This window comes from Balaenoptera borealis (assembly GCF_965194805.1).
Source record: "Balaenoptera borealis genome assembly, chromosome: 4".
Lineage (NCBI taxonomy): Eukaryota > Metazoa > Chordata > Mammalia > Artiodactyla > Balaenopteridae > Balaenoptera > Balaenoptera borealis.
Window position 1 is genome coordinate 17859108 of NC_138861.1, and position 16790 is coordinate 17875897.

Below are 16790 nucleotides of genomic sequence, written 5' to 3' on the forward strand. Positions count from 1 at the left end.
GTAGAAAAACTACTAACAGAGGTCAAAGCCACAAATTTAAACAGTTAAGAATTTATTGTCTTTGAAATGTATATTTATCCAATTAAACAAAATGTAATATTTTCCCTTGGAATATACAGAAATACTTAGGATCTGGGGATGGGGGTGGGTGAGAGTTTCTTATTTTTGAATTGTTAACTATTTGTTACTTAACAAATCAAAGTGGAAGCCAGTAAATTTGTTTATAAAAAAACTAAACTATTAATAGCAGCAATGATCACAAAATATTTGGGGGAGCTCTTTAGTTTGTTTTTCAATAGTGATGAGCTGCTGAGGAATAGATTAGTTAATAAATGGGATGGCTCAGGGCTTCCCTGGTGGCGCAGTGGTTGAGAATCTGCCCGCCAGTGCAGGGGACACGGGTTCGAGCCCTAGTCCGGGAAGATGCCACATGCCGCGGAGCAACTGGGCCCGTGAGCCACAACTACTGAGCCTGCGCGTCTGTAGCCTGTGCTCCGCAACAAGAGAGGCCGCGATAGTGAAGAGGCCCGCGCACCGCGATGAAGAGTGGCCCCCGCTCGCTGCAACTAGAGAAAGCCCTCGCGCAGAAACGAAGACCCAGCACAGCCATAAATAAACAAATAAAATAAATGGGATGCCTCGAATGTGAGAACTGCTAAGACATGAGCAGCACAGAGCAGAGTACATGCCACTGTTAAGGGTCGAATTGTGCCCCCTCCCCAAATGTTTATGTTGAAGCCCTAACACCCAGTTACCTTAGAAGGTGACTGTATTTGGAGACAGGGCCTTTAAAGAGGCAATTATGTTAAAATGAAGCTCTTAGGGTAGGCCCTAATCCAATCTGACTGGTGTCCTTATAAGAAGAGGAAATCAGGATACAGAAAGTGATACCAGGGACGCTGTGCACAGAGGGAAGACCATCTGAGGAGACAGCAGTAAGGCAGCCAACCGTAAGCCAAGGAGAGAGGCCTCAGAAGAAACCAAACCTGCCAACACCTAACCTCAGACTTCTAGCCTCCAGAACAATGAGAAAATAAATTTCTGTTGTTTAAGCCACCCATTCTGTGGTATTTTGTTATGGCAGCCCTCGCTAACTAATATATCAGGGAAGGCCAAGACTCATTGGAAATCAATGCAGTGGCATTCAGAATGGAACTGAGGAAGCAATGTTTGTTGCAGAAGTTTCCCCTACCCTACACATTTACCCAAGAAGAGCACAAGAGAGCAAGTTTGCATTTGAAGCCCTGTGTCTAGTGAGCATAAGCTTAGTCACTGTTACATACCAAGCATCCCAATCTGCATTCTGGGATATAGCAATAAAAAGAGATTAGGTAATAAATCAGTTCTGAAATGGGGCAGGGTGGTGTTTAGTTCTATGTCAGGCAATTTGTACATGCAAAGAAGGACCCTTTGACAAGAGCCTGAGGTAAACTAAGCAGGTTTTAGATCTAGGGTAAGAGGATTGGCAGGAATTAATGAAGTACCAGGACCCTTAGGTATTGGTTGAAGTTTAGAGCAGGGCCACCATCCTTGATTACCACATAGAGTAGAATGGAGAACAGTGGGCCCAAGAATCACAGGAAGATAGGAAATGCTATAACCCAGAGGCTCAGTGAGCCTTGATTTTCTTCCACTTTACCATTCTCCTTAGCAGTACACCAGATCTTTTACCTAGATGGCCACAGACAAGATGTGGAGACAATGGAGCATTGGTAGAGGGGTAAGGTGGGTTCATGTAAGTGTGTAGATTTATGCAAGGATCTATTAATCATGGTTCAGTAAGAAGATTCTAGGTCTGGGGGAACTTGACTTAATAAGTTAATCATTTATTCATTCAGACACTCATTTAAATGCCAACATTTATGGAGTAAACACAATAGCTGAGGCTTCTTTCTGCCACAGTTAATTCAGTAACTGATACTGAAGATGGGGTGGCAGGGAAGGTTTGGAGAGGGAGGTAGAACTTGAATGTAGTGAGTTATAGGGTAAGAGGCAGAGAGGTAAAGGTGTAGATTACATTTATTAGGTAATTTACAAATTAACAAATACTTGTTGCTCTTTTAAATAATGTGCCTCGTCTTACACAGGATTTATTAGAGAATTCACAAATCATTTAAAACATAATCTCAAATTTTAAAGAATGATTCTTACTTAGCAGAAGAATACATTTACAGGGAAATATAAACTATATGACTTAGTTGGAATGAGGAGCATAAATAGTCTTGCAGATGAAGGGCAGGGGAATGTCAATGTGGATTGAGACTTTGTGCTGTGTAAAAGCACTGGAAAAAAGGCAAGCATTGAAGCCAGACATCCTGAGCAGAGGTTCTGAATTAAGAGATTAGTACAGCACATTTTTTTGAAACAGAAAACCCATTGATCCTACTTGAGGGACGTGATTAGTCGAAGAGCAAACAGCATTTGAAGGTGTTGATTTCCCCAGGAAGGAGACTCTGAGATGGAGAGTGCAGCAGGGGTGCTCTCAGGATCAATAGCTGTGGCAGGACTAAGCAACGTGAGGGTCTCGGTCTGGAGGCTGTCTCAACAAAGGCCTCAGCTACCCAAGGGGAAGCTCTGAAGCTAAGATGACCCTTCAGAGTTGTATCAAAGGGGACTGAGGCTGTATAGTCCCATATTGACCTGTCAACTGAATGCAGACTTTCCCAGGAAGGAGTGTGATTTTGGACAAACCAGATATCTCCAGCTGAGGGCAATTTCCAGAGGACCCTGACTTCCAGGGGGATCAGCTGGCAGCTGGGAGATTCAGTCTTTGAGTTCCGAAAGGAGACTTAGGAAATAATGCAACATCCACTGCCATTTCACTCTTTCTGCCTCTCAGATACAGTTCTTTATATAAATTCTTGGAGCAAATCTTCTAGAACTCTGGTGTACCTATTTTCCTTAGGAAAACTTAGAAGAGGAAGGTTAGTGGGACAAACTATGCCCCACTGGTACAGCTGGTTTCAGGGCCACAAATTATGCTCAGGCCTCCCATCTATACTACTTTCTAGATTTTTCTATCCTCGGCTGACACTCCTTGTCTAGGTGGCTTACTGAATGATGTGACTGTGACACTCATCCTTATGGGATCTGAACTTGCCCTTTTTAGGCTGTGGTTTCTGCACTAGTCAATTTACTGTCAAAGTTGAGCAAGGAAGTAGCAACAGGTACTAAAGTGAATCACCTGGTGCCAAACATTTTCCTCCCTGTCCCTCCTGAGTAACATCCGGGTAAGTTATCCTTGCCAGGATGGTGAGTCCTCCTCTTGTCCTCTTGTCTGAGGAGCCCAAAGTCCTCAGGAAAAGTCAAAACTTATATAGTTCAGTGGAACTTTTGGTATGTGTCCAGGTGTAGGCATCCCTGCTTTGGAAATTAGAATCTTTAAACCCACAAAGCCCAGCATTACTAGAACAAGAAACTCAAATTTCCCAAGTGAGTGACAGAAGTGATGGGAAGCACAGTCACTCTTGCCTCCAGCCTTTGGTTCCTGGATCCATATATTCTAGCTATTGGAGAAACAGCACCTTCAGTGTACACTGAATCTGGGATGATGGTGCCCCATGTTTACAAAATACTGTCTGGTGCTGTAGTTGTGCTTTCCACAGACTAACCCATCTTTGTGTCAGGCTAGAAGCTTCTGGATAGTGTGGTGTGTGATAGGACCAGGCAATGGGTTCCTGTTCTTAAAATTGGGCAAGGCGTCATGAAATGTTATTGGGACAACTGCCCTAACCTCCTGACCATCATTCTTGACTGGTTTTTGTTATTTAGATGGTTGAATTATTTAGATCCCCTTATTGGCTACCGTATGTCTTTCCCCGAAGAAAGCCATGTTCTATTAACCATCTCCAAAACTCTCGGTGTGTCAAGCCACCCCATTTCCTCCCTTCCACACTGTGACCTTGCCACCAATTGCAATAATTGCATCCGCCTAGATTATGTCGGTTAAGCCTCCCCACCTGGCCTCTATTGCTTGGGAGTCCTATCATCCCCACTGATGTCAGAGAATGCAGTTCTGTAATGGCATATCTTACCACATTCCTTGGTTTAACAGAGAAGAGGCATAACTGAACTTCTTAGTGATGCTGATTCCCTTATCACCAACCTATCCCTTATTGTTTTGGTAAATAATGAACACTCTGGGTGCTCCTAAGGAACATAATCATTGGTGGTACTTCAGACCTCACCTAGCATAGTTATTCTAGCATCCCTTCTTCTCTGTCTGCTATGACAGTTTTGGCATTTCTACCTCACTTTGTGTTGTTGCTTGATTATTTTCAGCTTCTGAGAACCATTCTAAGAAGTGTGTTGCTAGGATCTTTGTTTGGGTGCTGAATCCTATATCCCATGACAGCAGACCCATACTGTAACTTATCCAACTTTATGTTCTTTCCCTCCATTTGATATATCACCCTCAGAATCCAGTTCCATGAGTATCTCCTAGTACCTACTGGTATATGTTGCCTATGTTCTACAGCTCCTTGGGAGTATATTTCTTTCTCTCCATTGGCAGGCACAGCACTTCCTGAGCCAGGTTATGTTGGAATTTATCCCTAATTGTTGTCTTAGTGTCCAGAAATGGGGGTAGGGGAGATTCAGAGGGATTGAGGATATATGTGTCATATTGTCTTACAGGTAGAGGTCTCTGCCTTTTCATCAAGCCAAGGGATACACCAGTCCTTAATAAGGAGACATGGACCATTTTGCCAAGCTGAGAGTTAGGAATATTTAGAGATTCCTGAGTTTTTGAGCTCCTCAACACAGATGTCCCATTCCATAACTCTGGGCCCTGACTTTTGGTGGCCGACTTAATTAGGTTTTGTACATAACTTTCTTAGGAGCTCTGCCATATTTATGATTAAGTCCTGGTCTTCAGATTTTTCTGTCTTCAAGCTTTAAAAAGTGAGAGCCTTTTTTTTTTTGCCATGCCGTGCAGCATGCGGGATCTTAGTTCCCCTACCAGGGATCGAACCTATGCCCCCTACATTGGGAGTGCAGAGTCTTAATGACTGGACTACCAGGGAAGTCCCAGTGAGAGCCTCTTTATATTCTAGCAGGAGGACTCCTGACTTTTACACTTAGTTTTAATCCCTAGTTAGTCCTCTCAGCCTTTTTCATTATCCTTCTCTAAACCGTCAATTGTACTTAGCAACACACATCCAATTTCCTTATCCTTATAGTTACTATTTCACCATTGTTCTCAAACACCTGATATACTGTCCCCATTAATGGAATCCCTTCCAGTCATATTGTTGCAGTTCACCACCAATGAACATTTTAAGGATTGCATCTGCTACCCTAAGCCAGCAACTATGCACACTCTACTTACCACCAGTGATGGAGTCCTCAGTGCCAGTAAGCTGAAGAATGATGGGCTTCAGAATCCCATCTTAGCATCTGCTTTCTTATATCATTATTAATACCACTCATAGAACCAAATGCTGTAGGTTGGGTTCTTCTGAAAGCAGATTCTGAGATGGAGATTAGCATGCAGCAAATGTGTTAGGGAGTGTCCTTGGGATCAACTCCTGGTACAAGGAAAGGAAAGAAGCAGGATTGAGCAAGGGAGAAGTTATGTTGTTATACAATCCACATTAGACTCAGCTGACCCCTTGGGAAGCTCTGAAGCTGGAATAACCTTTTAGATTTAACCTGCTTGTGACAAGGAGGCCAGACCTTTAATACTCACATATCAATTGGTCATTGAGTGTAGTTGGCCTCTGAGAAAGGAATATAGCCTGGATTGAGACAGCTTTCTCCATCTGAGGGCAATCTCTGGAGAGGGTTTACAGATGAGGTAACCCACTCCTAGTAGCTGGGAAAATATGTCTTTCAGTCCTGTAGATGTATTTGGGAAATGAATCATAGTGTTCACTACTGAGGAGGTCTAGAAAAGGAATGAATACTTTATAGGCTCATTTTGAATAAAAGCCCCTTTCTCTTCCTACCACTATTCACTTTGTATAATCACAAAATTTATTCAGTGTAACTAAATCTGAACTATCGCACAAAAGAATGTAGAATTTGATGAAATTGTAAGAACACAACCCCATCAATGCTGATTCCTTAGCATTGTATTACAGGTTATAAAAAGGCAAGAGGTTACATAGAAAAAAATTTTTAATGTATGATGAACTCATATTTATGTAGATTACCATGAAAATAAGCAAAAATAGCAAAGAGGTTGCAATAACCAAAGTGAAAATTTATTGGAGTTCAAAGATATAAAAATCTTTTAGAAAGCTATACAGGAAGAGAACAAATAAAATATCTCTATAGGAGGATAGTTCATAGTTGAGTTGTTCACAACACAGAAGTTTCAAGGAGAAAAATCCTGCAAGCTATTAAAAAAATAGATTGTTATCTGGCAGTAGGATACTGCTCCTAACTTATCACAAGAATCATAATGGAATGCTTGTTATAAATGCAGATTCCTAGTCCCATTCCAAACCTATCAGATTCTCTTAAATTGGGTGACCCCCCCAAAAAAGAAAACTGAGAAAAGTATTTGAGTACAAATATCATATTTGTGGGGGGAGTCCCAGGAAGCAGTTAAGGGCATAGGGAAATGAAACAGGGAAGGAGAGGAAGCCAACAAGTTGCTCATTGCTGAGCATGTTACTGCTGAGCTGAGGCTCAATGTTGGAGAACTGTGGGACCATGTAAATAATTATAAATAGTTATTCCATCCAAAGGGTAAGGAAGCTCTGGCTCCCATTAGTCATTGACTGAGGTCTATCCCCAGGAACATGCAGCTTCATTACTTCTTGTCTGCTCTGCATAGACAAAAAAAGAGAAAGAGTACCCAGAAGGAGAGTTGCAAGTGCTCATAGTGGGAAGCAAGAGACATATGCCAGAACAGTGAGACCAAGAGTGGATATGGATGGGGTACTTACAGTGTCTGACAAACAGACTTTCCAGAAGAGGAGCCTGGAATTAGTATTTTTAATAAGATCCTTAGCTAATTCATGTGATCAGATAAGTTTGTACAACACTGCTCTATTATGCGCTAATGGAAAGTGACACAAATGTTAGAAATGGCCAGCATAAAGATATTACAGGCACACCTCGCTTTATTGCACTTCACTTCATTGTGCTTTGCAGGTAATGCAACCCTGTGTTGAGCAAGTCTATCAGCGCCATTTTTCCAACAGCATTTGCTCACTTCATATCTCTGTGTCACATTTTGGTAATTCTTGCAAAATTTCAAACATTTTCATTATTATTAGTTTCTTATGATCAGTGACCAGTGATCATTGATGTTACTATTATAATTGTTTTGAGGCACCACAAACTGTGCCCATATAAGACAGCAAATTTAATTGATAAGTGTGGTGGGTGTTCTTACTGCTCCACCCACTAGCCATTGCTCCATCTTTTTCCCTCTCCTCAGGCCTTCCTATTCCCTGAGACACAACAATATTGAAATTAGGCCAGTTTATGACCCTACAATGTCTTTTAAGTGTTCAAGTGAAAGGAAGATTCACACATCTCTCACTTTAAATGAAAAGTTAGAAATCATTAAGCTTAGTGAGGAGGGCATGTTGAAACCAAGATAGGCCAAAAGCTAGGCCTCTTACACCAATTAGCCAAGTTGTGAATACAAAGGAAAATTCTTGAAGGAAAGAAATTAAAAGTGCTATCCCAGTGAACACACAAATGATAAGAAAGCAAATTAGTCTTATTGCTGTTATGGAGAAAGTTCTAGTGGTCTGGATAGAAGATCAAACTAGCCACAACATTCCCTTAAAGCAAAGCATAATCCAGAGCAAGGCCCTGACTCTCTTCAATCTATGAAGGCTGAGAGAGGTGAGGAAGCTGCAGAAGAAAAGGTTGAAGTTAAAAAAGGTTGGCTCATGAGGTTTAAGGAAAGAAGCCATCTCCATTATATCAAGTGGTGTTGTAGAAGCTGCAGCAAGTTACCCAGATCTAGCTAAGATAATAAAGGTGGTTACATGAGAAACAGATTTTGAATGTAGACAAAACAGCCTTTTATTAGAAGACGATGCCACCTACTAGGACTTTCATAGCTAGAAAGGAGAAGTCAATGCCTGATTTTAAAGCTTCAAAGAACAGGCTGCCTCTCTTGTTAATGCAGCTGGTGACTTTAAGTTGAAGCCAGTCTTCATTAACCATGATGAAAATCCTAAGAATTCCCCTTAAGAATTATGCTAAATGATTCTTCCTTTGCTCTATAAATGGAACAACAAAGCCTGGATGACAACATGTCTGTTTACAACATGGTTTACTGAATATTTTAAGCCCACTGTTGAGACCTACTGCTCAGAAAAAAAAAAGGATTCCTTTCAAAACATTACTACTCATTGACAATGTACTTGGTCATCCAAGAGCTCTGACGGAGATGTACAATGAAATTAATGTTGTTTTCATGCCTGCTAACACAAGATCCATTCTGCAGCCCATGAATCAAGGAGTCATTCTGACTTTCAAGACTTATTATTTAAGAAATACATTTCATAAGAGTATAGCTGCCAAAGATAGTGATTCCTCTGATGGATCTGGGCAAAGTCAATTGAAAACCTTCTGGAAAGAATTCATCATTCTAGATGTCATTAAGAACATTCATGGGACTTCCCTGGTGGCGCAGTGGTTGAGAATCTGCCTGCCAATGCAGGGGACACGAGTTCGATCCCTGGTCTGGGAAGATCCCACATGCCGTGGGGCAACTGGACCCTTGCACCACAATTACTGAGCCTGTGCTCTAGAGCCCATGAGCCACAACTACTGAGCCCACATGCCTAGAGCCCATTCTCCACAACAAGAGAAGCCACCAGAATGAGAATCCTGCACACCGCAGTGAAGAGTGGTCCCTGCTCGCTGCAACTAGAGAAAGCCCACATGCAGCGGTGAAGACCCAACACAGCCAAATATAAATAAATGAAATAAATACATTTTTAAAAGAAAGAACATTCATTATTCATGGGAGGAAGTCAAAATACCAACATTAACAAGAGTTTGGAAGATGTTGATTTCAACATTCGAGGATGACTCTGAAGAAAGCAGGACTTCAGTGGAGGAAGGAACTGCAGGTGTGGTGGAAATAGCATGAGAACTAGAATTAGAAGTGGAGTCTGAAGGTGTGACTGAATTGCTGTACTCTCATGATAAAACTTTAACCGATAAGGATTTGCTTCTTATGGATTAGCAAAGAAAGTGGTTTCTTAAGAATGTACTCCTGGTGAAGAGGTCATGAAACTTGTTGAAATGACAACAAAGGATTTTGAATATTACATAAACTAAGTTGATAAAGCACTGGCAGGGTTTGAGTGGAGGATTGACTCCAATTTTGAAAGATGCTCTACTGCATACTACAGAGAAATTATTCATGAAAGAATCAGTCAATGAGGCAAAAGTCATTGTTGTCTAATTTTAAGAAATTGCCACCACCACTCCAGTCTTCAGCAATCACCACCCTGATCAGTCACTAGCCATCAACATCAAAGCAAAAACCTAAAAGAACTAAAGAACAAACGAACAGATATGAACAATACAATAACTAAAATGAAAACTACACTAGAAGGAATCAATAGCAGAGTAACTGAGGCAGAAGAATGGATAAGTGAGCTGGAAAACAGAATGGTGGAAATAACTGCCACAGAGCAGAATAAAGAAAAAAAAATGAGAAGAAATGAAGAACTCAGAGACAACATTAAACACACCAACATTCACATTATAAGGGGCCCAGAAGGCGAAGAGAGAGAGAAAGCACCTGAGAAAATATTTGAAGAGATAATAGCTGAAAACTAACCTAACATGGGAAAGGAAACAGTCACCCAAGTCCAAAAAGAACAGAGAGTCCCAGGCAGGATAAACCCAAAGAGGAACACGCCAAGATACACAGTAATCAAATTGACAAAAATTAAAGACAAAGAAAAAATATTAAAAGCAACAAGGGAAGGTCAACAAATAACATACAAGGGAACTCCCATAAGGTTATTGGCTGATTTTTCAGCAGAAACTCTGCAGGCCAGAAGGGAGTGGCACAATATATTTAAAGTAATGAAAGGGTAGAACCTACAACCAAGAATAATCTACCCAGCAAGGCTCTCATTCAGATCCAACAGAGAAATCAGAAGCTTTACAGACAAGCCAAAGCTAAGAGAATTCAGCACCACCAGACCAGCTTTGTAACAAATGCTGAAGGAACTTCTCTAAGCAGAAAAGAAAAACCCTGGTGGTCCAGTGGTTAAGACTCTGCACTTCCACTGCAGGGGGCATGGGTTCAATCCCTGGTCAGGGAACTAAGATCTCACATGCTGTGCGGCATGGCCAAAAATGATAATAATAATTAATTAATTAAAAATTAATTAATTAATTAAAACACATCTTCCAAAAAAAGAAAAGAGAAGGCCACTGCTTGAAACAAGGAAAACATGAATGGAAAAGCTCACTGGTAAATGCAAATATAAAATAAATGTAGGAAATCATCTGCACACAAATATTGTATCAAAATCAGCAATTGTGAGAAGAGGAGAGCACAAATGCAGGATATTGAAAACACATTTGAAATTAAAAGACCAGCAGCCTAAAGGGATCTTTCTTATATATAGACTGCTATATCAAAACCTCATGGTAACTGCAAACTGAAAATCTACAATAGATAAGCACACAAAGAAGAAAAAGGAATCCATACACAGCACTAAAGTACGTAATCAAATCAGAAGAGAAGAGAACAAAAGAGGAAGGGAAGAAAAAAGACCTACAAGAACAGATCCAAACAACTAAGAAAATGGCAGTACGAACATACATATTGATAATTACCTTAAATGTAAATGGATTAAATGCTCCAACCAAAAGACATAGACTGGCTGAATGGATACAAAAACAAGACCTGTATGTATGCTGGCTACAAGAGACCCCCTTCAGACCTAGAGACACATACAGACTGAAAGTGAGGGGATGGAAAAAGATATTCCATGCAAATAGAAATCAAAAGAAAGCTGGAGTGGAAACACACATATCAGACAAACACTCATATAGACTTTAAAATAAAGACTGTTACAAGAGACAAAGAAGGATACTACATAATGATCAAGGGATCAATCCAAGAAGAAGATATAACAATTGTAAATATATATGCACCCAACAGAGGAGCATGCCAATATATAAGGCAAAACTAACAGACATAAAAGGAGAAATCAACAGTAACAAAATAACAGTGACGGACTCTAACACCCCAGTTTCATCAATGGACAGATCATCCAGACAGAAGATCAATAAGGAAACACAGGCCTTAAATGGCACATTAGACCAGATAGATTTAATTGATATTTATAGGACATTCCATCTGAAAGCAGCAGAATACACATTCTTCTCAAGTGCACTTGGAACATTCTCCAGATTGACCACATGTTGGGCCACAAAGGAAGCCTTGGTAAGTTTAAGAAAATTGAAATCATATCAAGCATCTTTTCCAACCAGAATTCTATGAGATTAGAAATAAACTGCAAGAAAAAAACTGCAAAAAATACAAACACATGGAGGCTAAACAGTATGCTACTAAACAACCAGTGGATCACTGAAGAAATCAAAGAGGAAATCAAAAAATACCTAAAGACAAATGAAAATGAAAGCACGAGGATCCAAAACCTATGGGACAAGCAATACAACCTTACCTCAGGAGACAAGAAAAATCCCAAATAAGAAACTGAACCTTACACCTAAAGCAACTAGAGAAAGAAGAGCAAACAAAACCTAAAGTTAGCAGAAGGAAAGAAATCATAAAGATCAGAGCAGAAATAAATTAAATAGAAACGAAGAAAACAATAGAACAGATCAATGAGACTAAAAGCTGGTTCTTTGAAAAGATAAACAAAATTGATAAACCATTAGCCAGACTCATCAAGAAAAAAAAAGGAGAGGGCTCAAATTAATTAAATTAGAAATAAAAAAGGAGAAGTTACAAGGGATACCACAGAAATACAAAGGACTGTAAGAGACTACTACAAGCAACTACATGCCAAAAAAATGGACAACCTGGAAGAAATGGACAAATTCTTAGATAAGTATATGCTCCAAAGACTGAACCAGGAAGAAATAGAAAATATGAACAGACCAATCATAAGTACTGAAATTGAAACTGTGATTTTAAAACTTCCAACAAACAAAAGCCCATGACCAGATGGCTTCATAGGCGAATTCTATCAAACATTTAGAGAAGAGTTAACACCTATCCTTCTGAAAGTATTCCAAAAAATTGTAGAAGAAGGAAAACTCCCAAACTCATTCTCTGAGACCACCATCACCCTGATACCAAAATCAGACAAAGATACCACAAACAAAGAAAATTACAGGCCTCTATCACCGATGAACATAGATGCAAACATCTTCAACAAAATATTAGCAACAAATCCAACAGTACCTTAGAAGGATCATACACCATGATCAAGTGGGATTTATCCCAGGGATGCAGGGATTTTTCAGTGTCTACATATCAATCGGTGTGATACACCACATCAACAAAATGAAGAATAAAAAACATATGATCATCTAAATGGATGCTGAAAAAACTTTTGATAAAATTCAACACACATTTATGATAAAAACTCTCCAGAAAGTGGGCCTAGATTGAACATACCTTAACATAACGAAGACCATGTATGACAAACCTACACTTAACATAATACTCAACGTGAAAAGCTGAAAGCATTTTCACTAAAATCAGAAACAATACAAGGATGTTCATGCACACCACTTTTATTCAACATAGTTTTGGAAGCCCTAGCCACAGCAATCTGAGAAGATAAAGAAACACTTTGTGACAACCTAGAGGTGTGGGATAGTGAGAGTGGGAGGGAGGCTCAAGAGGGAGGGGATATAGGAATATATGTATATATAGCTGTACATATAGCTGATTCACTTTGTTGTACAGCAGAAACTAAGACAACATTGTAAAACACTTATACTTATAAAGATATATACAAAAAAAAAAGGAATCCAAATTGGAAAAGAAGAAGTAAAACTGTCACTGTTTGCAGATGGCATGATACTATACATAAAAAAATCCTAAAGATGCTACCAGAAAACTACTAGAGCTCATCAAGGTATTCGGTAAAGTTGCAGGATACAAAATTAATACACAGAACTCTGTTGCATTTCTATACACTAAGAACAAAAGATCAGAAAGAGAAATTCAAGAAACAATCCCGGGAGTTCCCTGGTGGTCCGGTGGTAAAGAATCCACCTTACAATTCAGGGGAAGTGGGATCGATCCCTGGTCAGGGAACTAAGATCCCACATGCCGTTGGACAACTAAGCCCGCATGCCACAACTACTGAGTTCACAGGCCTCAACTAGAGCCCGCGTGCTGCAAACTACAGAACCCACGTGCCCTGGAGCCTGTGCGTCACAACTAGAGAAGAGAAAACATGCACATCACAACTAGAGAGAAGCCCGTGAACCACAATAAAGAGCCCGCACACTGCAATGAAAGATCCCACATGCCTCAATGAAGATCCTGTGTGCCACAACTAAGACCTGATGCAGCCAAAAATAAATAAATTATTTAAATAAATAAATAATAAATAAAATCTTTAAAAAAAAAACCAAACAATCTCATTCACCATCACATCAAAAAGAATAAAATACCCAGGAATAAACTTACCTAACGAGGCAAAAGACCTGTACTCAGAAAACTATGAGATACTGATGAAAGAAATCAAAGACGACACAAACAGATGGAGAGATATACCATGTTCTTGGACTGGAAGAATCAATATTGTGAAAATGACTGTACTACACAAAGCAATCTACAGATTCAATGCAATTCCTATCAAATTACCAATGGCCTTTTTCACAGAACTTGAACAAAAAATCTTAAAGTTTGTATGGAGACACAAAAGACCCCAAAAAGCCAAAGCAATCTTGAGAAAGAAAAACAGAGCTGGAGGAATCAGGCTCCCTGTCTTCAGACTATCCTACAAAGCTATAGCCATCAAAGCAGTATGTACTAGCATAAAAACAGATGTAAATCAATGGAACAGGATAGAAAGTCAGGGAATAAACTCATGCACCTATGGTTAATTAATCTATGAGAAAGGAGGCAAGACTATACAATGAAGGAAAGAAAGTCTCGTCAATAAATGGTGCTGGGAGAACTGCACAGCTACATCTTAAAAAATGGAATTAGAACATTCTTTAACACCGTACACAAAAATAAACTCAAAATGGATTCAGGACCTAAATGTCAGACCAGATACTATAAAACTCTTAGAGGAAAACATAGGCAGAACACTCTTTGACATAAATTGCAGCAATATCTTTTTCTGATCCATCTCCTAGAGTAGTGGAAATAAAAACAAAAATAAACAAATGGGTCATCTTTTATTTCATTCATCAGTATCTTATTCAATACAATCCCTATCAAATTACCAATAGCATTTTTTTCCAGAATTAGAACAAAAAATTTTACGATTTGTGTGGAAACACAGAGACCCCGAATAGCTAAAGCAATCTTGAGAAATAAAAATGGAGCTGGAGGAATCAGACACCCTGACTTCAGACTATCCTACAAAGCTATAGTAATCAAAACAGTATGGTACTGGCATAAAAACAGAAATATAGATCAGTGGAACAAGATAGAAAGTCCAGAGGTAAACCTACACACTTATAGTCACCTAATCTATGACAAAGGAGGCAGGAATATACAATGGAGAAAAGACAGTCTCTTCAATAAGTGGTGCTGGGAAACTGGACAGCTACATGTAAAAGAATGAAATTAGAACACTCCTTAACACCATACACAAAAATAAACTCAAAATTGATTAAAGATCTAAATGTAAGGGCACAAAATCTAGGAAAATGGTATAGATGAACTTATTTGCAAAGTAGAAATAGAGGCACAGACATAGACAAAAAAATATGGGTACCAAGGGGGAAGGGGGGGTGGGATGAACTGGGAGATTGGGATTGACATATATACACTAATATGTTTAAAATAGGTAACTAATGAGAACCTGCTGTATAACACAGGGAACTCTACATGGTGCTCTGTGGTGAACTAATGAGAAGGCAATCCAAAAAAGAGGGGATATATGTATACATATGGCTGATTCACTTTACTGTACAGCAGAAACTAACACAACAGTGTAAAGCAATTATACTCCAATTAAAAAACAAACAACAACAAAAAACCTCTTAGAGGAAAACATAGAACACTCTCTGACATAAATTGCAGCAAGATCTTTTTTGATCCACCTCCTAGAGTAATGAAAATAAAAACAAAAATAAACAAATGGAACCTAACTAAACTGAAAAGTTTTGCACAGCCAAATAAACCATAAACAAAACAAAATGGGAGAAAATATTTGCAAACGATGCGACTGACAAGGGATTAGTCTCAAAAATTTACAAACAGCTTATGCAGCTCAATATCAAAAAAACAAACAACCCAATCAAAATATGGGCAGAAGACATTTACCAATGTTTGACATTTCTCCAAAGAAGACATACAGATGACCAAGAGACACATGAGAAGATGCTCAACATTGCTAATTATTATAGAAATGCAAATCAAAACTACAAAGAGGTATCACCTCATACTGTTCAAAACGACCATCATCAAAAAATCTCTTAATACAACAACAAATGCTGGAGAAGGTGTGGAGAAAAGGAAACCTTCCTACACTGTTGGTGGGAATGTAAATTGGTACATCCACTATGGAGAACAGCATGGAGGTTCCTTTAAAAACTAAAATTAGAGCTACCATATGATCCAGCAATCCCACTCCTAGGCATATATCCAGAGAAAACCATACATGCACTGCTAATGTTTTTTGCAGCACTATTTACAATAGCCAGGACATGGAAGAAACCTAAATGTCCATAGACAGAGGAATGGATAAAGAAGATGCAGTACATACATACAATGGAATATTAATCAGCCATAAAATAGAATGAAATTATGCCATTTGCAGCAACATGGATGGACTTAGAGATTGTCATACTGAGTGAAGTAAGTCAGACAGAAAAAGACAAATATCTTATGATATCACTTATATGTGGACTCTAAAAAAATGGTACAAATGAACTTATTTACAAAACAGAAATGGAGTCACAGATGTAAAAAACAAACTTATGGTTACCAAGGGGGGAAAAGGAGGGGAGATAAATTGTGAGATTGGGATTGACATATACACACTGCTATATATAAAATAGATAACTAATAAGGACGTATTGTATAGCACAGGGAACTCTACTCAATACTCTGTAATGACCTATATGGGAAAAGAATCTAAAAAGGAGTGGATATATGTATATGTATAACTGATTCGCTTTGCTGTACAGCAGAAACTGACACATTTTAAATCAACTATACTCCAATAAAAATTTAAAAAAAGAAAGAAAGAAACACTTAGACGGTGGATGGAGAATTTTACCATCTTCGTACCACAAATGTTTTGAAAAAATAAAGAAAGAAAGAAATCGGTCCTAATTAAGCTCAAAACCTTTTGCACAACAAAGGAAACCATAATAAAAATGAAAAGACAACACACTGAATGGGAGAAAATATTTGCAAATGATGCGACTGACAAGGGATTAGTCTCAAAAATATACAGAGCTCAGGTGCCTCAATATCAAAAAAAAAAAACAACCAAACAACCCAATCAAAAAATGGGCAGAAGACCTAAATATACATTTCTCCAAAGAAGACATACAGATGGCCAAGAGGCACATGAAAAGATGCTCAACATCACTGATTATTAGAGAAATGCAAATCAAAACTACAGTGAGATATCACCTCACACTGGTCAGAATGGCCATCATCAAAA

At 39.0% G+C, this 16790-nt stretch overlaps 1 long non-coding RNA gene across 1 annotated transcript in view; it reads left to right on the plus strand.

The window, feature by feature from the left end:
• LOC309628634 overlaps positions 1-15167 on the plus strand; it is a 32554-nt gene extending 17387 nt beyond the window's left edge. Inside the window, exon 2 of the long non-coding RNA XR_014244604.1 lies at positions 676-15167. This is a non-coding gene — a long non-coding RNA (uncharacterized lncRNA). The remainder of the gene's footprint in view (positions 1-675) is intronic.
• The last annotated feature ends 1623 nt before the right edge of the window (positions 15168-16790 follow it).